This window comes from Styela clava, unplaced genomic scaffold, assembly GCF_964204865.1.
Source record: "Styela clava unplaced genomic scaffold, kaStyClav1.hap1.2 HAP1_SCAFFOLD_28, whole genome shotgun sequence".
Taxonomy (NCBI): Eukaryota; Metazoa; Chordata; class Ascidiacea; order Stolidobranchia; family Styelidae; genus Styela; species Styela clava.
The window spans coordinates 133,692-140,000 of record NW_027556581.1 but is presented as its reverse complement, the minus strand read 5'-3'; positions in this window follow the sequence as shown (position 1 = coordinate 140,000).

Here is a 6,309-nt window from a genome sequence, read left to right as displayed (position 1 = left end):
GCAAGCATACTAACCTAACCCTAGGTAAGGCATGTCAGAGCGAAAGACAGTAAACTCGAATGAGCCATGAAAGAGCGGTGCGGGGCCGGTCGGAGCGCACCCTTTTCTCGGTGGCTGGCGGGCGAGAGAGTGCTGCGTCGCCGGCATCGGCGTCGAAAGAAGCCGAGCCGAAAAAAGTTAAAGTACAAACGTGCAAGCATACTAACCTAACCCTAGGTAAGGCATGTCAGAGCGAAAGACAGTAATTTCGAATGAGCCATGAAAGAGCGGTGCGGGGCCGGTCGGAGCGCACCCTTTTCTCGGTGGCTGGCGGGCGAGAGAATGCTGCGTCGCCGGCATCGGCGTCGAAAGAAGCCGAGCCAAAAAAAGTTAAAGTACAAACGTGCAAGCATACTAACCTAACCCTAGGTAAGGCATGTCAGAGCGAAAGACAGTAAACTCGAATGAGCCATGAAAGAGCGGTGCGGGGCCGGTCGGAGCGCACCCTTTTCTCGGTGGCTGGCGGGCGAGAGAGTGCTGCGTCGCCGGCATCGGCGTCGAAAGAAGCCGAGCCAAAAAAAGTTAAAGTACAAACGTGCAAGCATACTAACCTAACCCTAGGTAAGGCATGTCAGAGCGAAAGACAGTAATTTCGAATGAGCCAAGAAAGAGCGGTGCGGGGCCGGTCGGAGCGCACCCTTTTCTAGGTGGCTGGCGGGCGAGAGAGTGCTGCATCGCCGGCATCGGCGTCGAAAGAAGCCGAGCCAAAAAAAGTTAAAGTACAAACGTGCAAGCATACTAACCTAACCCTAGGTAAGGCATGTCAGAGCGAAAGACAGTAATTTCGAATGAGCCATGAAAGAGCGGTGCGGGGCCGGTCGGAGCGCACCCTTTTCTCGGTGGCTGGCGGGCGAGAGAGTGCTGCGTCGCCGGCATCGGCGTCGAAAGAAGCCGAGCCGAAAAAAGTTAAAGTACAAACGTGCAAGCATACTAACCTAACCCTAGGTAAGGCATGTCAGAGCGAAAGACAGTAATTTCGAATGAGCCAAGAAAGAGCGGTGCGGGGCCGGTCGGAGCGCACCCTTTTCTCGGTGGCTGGCGGGCGAGAGAGTGCTGCGTCGCCGGCATCGGCGTCGAAAGAAGCCGAGCCGAAAAAAGTTAAAGTACAAACGTGCAAGCATACTAACCTAACCCTAGGTAAGGCATGTCAGAGCGAAAGACAGTAAACTCGAATGAGCCATGAAAGAGCGGTGCGGGGCCGGTCGGAGCGCACCCTTTTCTCGGTGGCTGGCGGGCGAGAGAGTGCTGCGTCGCCGGCATCGGCGTCGAAAGAAGCCGAGCCGAAAAAAGTTAAAGTACAAACGTGCAAGCATACTAACCTAACCCTAGGTAAGGCATGTCAGAGCGAAAGACAGTAATTTCGAATGAGCCATGAAAGAGCGGTGCGGGGCCGGTCGGAGCGCACCCTTTTCTCGGTGGCTGGCGGGCGAGAGAGTGCTGCGTCGCCGGCATCGGCGTCGAAAGAAGCCGAGCCGAAAAAAGTTAAAGTACAAACGTGCAAGCATACTAACCTAACCCTAGGTAAGGCATGTCAGAGCGAAAGACAGTAATTTCGAATGAGCCAAGAAAGAGCGGTGCGGGGCCGGTCGGAGCGCACCCTTTTCTCGGTGGCTGGCGGGCGAGAGAGTGCTGCGTCGCCGGCATCGGCGTCGAAAGAAGCCGAGCCGAAAAAAGTTAAAGTACAAACGTGCAAGCATACTAACCTAACCCTAGGTAAGGCATGTCAGAGCGAAAGACAGTAATTTCGAATGAGCCAAGAAAGAGCGGTGCGGGGCCGGTCGGAGCGCACCCTTTTCTCGGTGGCTGGCGGGCGAGAGAGTGCTGCGTCGCCGGCATCGGCGTCGAAAGAAGCCGAGCCGAAAAAAGTTAATGTACAAACGTGCAAGCATACTAACCTAACCCTAGGTAAGGCATGTCAGAGCGAAAGACAGTAAACTCGAATGAGCCATGAAAGAGCGGTGCGGGGCCGGTCGGAGCGCACCCTTTTCTCGGTGGCTGGCGGGCGAGAGAGTGCTGCGTCGCCGGCATCGGCGTCGAAAGAAGCCGAGCCGAAAAAAGTTAAAGTACAAACGTGCAAGCATACTAACCTAACCCTAGGTAAGGCATGTCAGAGCGAAAGACAGTAATTTCGAATGAGCCAAGAAAGAGCGGTGCGGGGCCGGTCGGAGCGCACCCTTTTCTAGGTGGCTGGCGGGCGAGAGAGTGCTGCGTCGCCGGCATCGGCGTCGAAAGAAGCCGAGCCAAAAAAAGTTAAAGTACAAACGTGCAAGCATACTAACCTAACCCTAGGTAAGGCATGTCAGAGCGAAAGACAGTAATTTCGAATGAGCCAAGAAAGAGCGGTGCGGGGCCGGTCGGAGCGCACCCTTTTCTCGGTGGCTGGCGGGCGAGAGAGTGCTGCGTCGCCGGCATCGGCGTCGAAAGAAGCCGAGCCGAAAAAAGTTAATGTACAAACGTGCAAGCATACTAACCTAACCCTAGGTAAGGCATGTCAGAGCGAAAGACAGTAAACTCGAATGAGCCATGAAAGAGCGGTGCGGGGCCGGTCGGAGCGCACCCTTTTCTCGGTGGCTGGCGGGCGAGAGAGTGCTGCGTCGCCGGCATCGGCGTCGAAAGAAGCCGAGCCGAAAAAAGTTAAAGTACAAACGTGCAAGCATACTAACCTAACCCTAGGTAAGGCATGTCAGAGCGAAAGACAGTAATTTCGAATGAGCCATGAAAGAGCGGTGCGGGGCCGGTCGGAGCGCACCCTTTTCTCGGTGGCTGGCGGGCGAGAGAGTGCTGCGTCGCCGGCATCGGCGTCGAAAGAAGCCGAGCCGAAAAAAGTTAAAGTACAAACGTGCAAGCATACTAACCTAACCCTAGGTAAGGCATGTCAGAGCGAAAGACAGTAAACTCGAATGAGCCATGAAAGAGCGGTGCGGGGCCGGTCGGAGCGCACCCTTTTCTCGGTGGCTGGCGGGCGAGAGAGTGCTGCGTCGCCGGCATCGGCGTCGAAAGAAGCCGAGCCAAAAAAAGTTAAAGTACAAACGTGCAAGCATACTAACCTAACCCTAGGTAAGGCATGTCAGAGCGAAAGACAGTAATTTCGAATGAGCCAAGAAAGAGCGGTGCGGGGCCGGTCGGAGCGCACCCTTTTCTAGGTGGCTGGCGGGCGAGAGAGTGCTGCGTCGCCGGCATCGGCGTCGAAAGAAGCCGAGCCAAAAAAAGTTAAAGTACAAACGTGCAAGCATACTAACCTAACCCTAGGTAAGGCATGTCAGAGCGAAAGACAGTAATTTCGAATGAGCCATGAAAGAGCGGTGCGGGGCCGGTCGGAGCGCACCCTTTTCTCGGTGGCTGGCGGGCGAGAGAGTGCTGCGTCGCCGGCATCGGCGTCGAAAGAAGCCGAGCCGAAAAAAGTTAAAGTACAAACGTGCAAGCATACTAACCTAACCCTAGGTAAGGCATGTCAGAGCGAAAGACAGTAATTTCGAATGAGCCAAGAAAGAGCGGTGCGGGGCCGGTCGGAGCGCACCCTTTTCTAGGTGGCTGGCGGGCGAGAGAGTGCTGCGTCGCCGGCATCGGCGTCGAAAGAAGCCGAGCCAAAAAAAGTTAAAGTACAAACGTGCAAGCATACTAACCTAACCCTAGGTAAGGCATGTCAGAGCGAAAGACAGTAATTTCGAATGAGCCATGAAAGAGCGGTGCGGGGCCGGTCGGAGCGCACCCTTTTCTCGGTGGCTGGCGGGCGAGAGAGTGCTGCGTCGCCGGCATCGGCGTCGAAAGAAGCCGAGCCGAAAAAAGTTAAAGTACAAAAGTGCAAGCATACTAACCTAACCCTAGGTAAGGCATGTCAGAGCGAAAGACAGTAATTTCGAATGAGCCAAGAAAGAGCGGTGCGGGGCCGGTCGGAGCGCACCCTTTTCTCGGTGGCTGGCGGGCGAGAGAGTGCTGCGTCGCCGGCATCGGCGTCGAAAGAAGCCGAGCCGAAAAAAGTTAAAGTACAAACGTGCAAGCATACTAACCTAACCCTAGGTAAGGCATGTCAGAGCGAAAGACAGTAATTTCGAATGAGCCATGAAAGAGCGGTGCGGGGCCGGTCGGAGCGCACCCTTTTCTCGGTGGCTGGCGGGCGAGAGAGTGCTGCGTCGCCGGCATCGGCGTCGAAAGAAGCCGAGCCAAAAAAAGTTAAAGTACAAACGTGCAAGCATACTAACCTAACCCTAGGTAAGGCATGTCAGAGCGAAAGACAGTAATTTCGAATGAGCCAAGAAAGAGCGGTGCGGGGCCGGTCGGAGCGCACCCTTTTCTAGGTGGCTGGCGGGCGAGAGAGTGCTGCGTCGCCGGCATCGGCGTCGAAAGAAGCCGAGCCAAAAAAAGTTAAAGTACAAACGTGCAAGCATACTAACCTAACCCTAGGTAAGGCATGTCAGAGCGAAAGACAGTAATTTCGAATGAGCCATGAAAGAGCGGTGCGGGGCCGGTCGGAGCGCACCCTTTTCTCGGTGGCTGGCGGGCGAGAGAGTGCTGCGTCGCCGGCATCGGCGTCGAAAGAAGCCGAGCCGAAAAAAGTTAAAGTACAAACGTGCAAGCATACTAACCTAACCCTAGGTAAGGCATGTCAGAGCGAAAGACAGTAATTTCGAATGAGCCAAGAAAGAGCGGTGCGGGGCCGGTCGGAGCGCACCCTTTTCTCGGTGGCTGGCGGGCGAGAGAGTGCTGCGTCGCCGGCATCGGCGTCGAAAGAAGCCGAGCCGAAAAAAGTTAAAGTACAAACGTGCAAGCATACTAACCTAACCCTAGGTAAGGCATGTCAGAGCGAAAGACAGTAAACTCGAATGAGCCATGAAAGAGCGGTGCGGGGCCGGTCGGAGCGCACCCTTTTCTCGGTGGCTGGCGGGCGAGAGAGTGCTGCGTCGCCGGCATCGGCGTCGAAAGAAGCCGAGCCGAAAAAAGTTAAAGTACAAACGTGCAAGCATACTAACCTAACCCTAGGTAAGGCATGTCAGAGCGAAAGACAGTAATTTCGAATGAGCCATGAAAGAGCGGTGCGGGGCCGGTCGGAGCGCACCCTTTTCTCGGTGGCTGGCGGGCGAGAGAGTGCTGCGTCGCCGGCATCGGCGTCGAAAGAAGCCGAGCCAAAAAAAGTTAAAGTACAAACGTGCAAGCATACTAACCTAACCCTAGGTAAGGCATGTCAGAGCGAAAGACAGTAAACTCGAATGAGCCATGAAAGAGCGGTGCGGGGCCGGTCGGAGCGCACCCTTTTCTCGGTGGCTGGCGGGCGAGAGAGTGCTGCGTCGCCGGCATCGGCGTCGAAAGAAGCCGAGCCGAAAAAAGTTAAAGTACAAACGTGCAAGCATACTAACCTAACCCTAGGTAAGGCATGTCAGAGCGAAAGACAGTAATTTCGAATGAGCCAAGAAAGAGCGGTGCGGGGCCGGTCGGAGCGCACCCTTTTCTAGGTGGCTGGCGGGCGAGAGAGTGCTGCGTCGCCGGCATCGGCGTCGAAAGAAGCCGAGCCAAAAAAAGTTAAAGTACAAACGTGCAAGCATACTAACCTAACCCTAGGTAAGGCATGTCAGAGCGAAAGACAGTAATTTCGAATGAGCCATGAAAGAGCGGTGCGGGGCCGGTCGGAGCGCACCCTTTTCTCGGTGGCTGGCGGGCGAGAGAGTGCTGCGTCGCCGGCATCGGCGTCGAAAGAAGCCGAGCCGAAAAAAGTTAAAGTACAAACGTGCAAGCATACTAACCTAACCCTAGGTAAGGCATGTCAGAGCGAAAGACAGTAATTTCGAATGAGCCAAGAAAGAGCGGTGCGGGGCCGGTCGGAGCGCACCCTTTTCTCGGTGGCTGGCGGGCGAGAGAGTGCTGCGTCGCCGGCATCGGCGTCGAAAGAAGCCGAGCCGAAAAAAGTTAAAGTACAAACGCGATGCTAATGAGCGAGCCGTTGTCTCGACTAATATGTAGGGGGCGTTCGATCGAGCGTCTGGCTTGAGCGCTTGTCGGCCTAGCAGAACGGTCGCATTGTTATGCCCGGGTTTTAGGCACCGCTGCAGGCGGCCGGCAGAGCTCTTGTTTGTGCGAAACTGAATGGATCGAGCCCGAGAGAGGGCGAGCAAAGAAAAAACGCAAATCGCTCCGCCTGGCACTGCCGGCGAGAGCGTGGACGTCGCGGCCAGCGACTGTCGAAGCCGAGTACGGCCGCAGGCGATCGCCTCGGTCTTAAACGAATGCGACGAGCACGCGCCGGGCGGCCCAGCAAGGGCCGAGCGCAGCTGTCGCAGC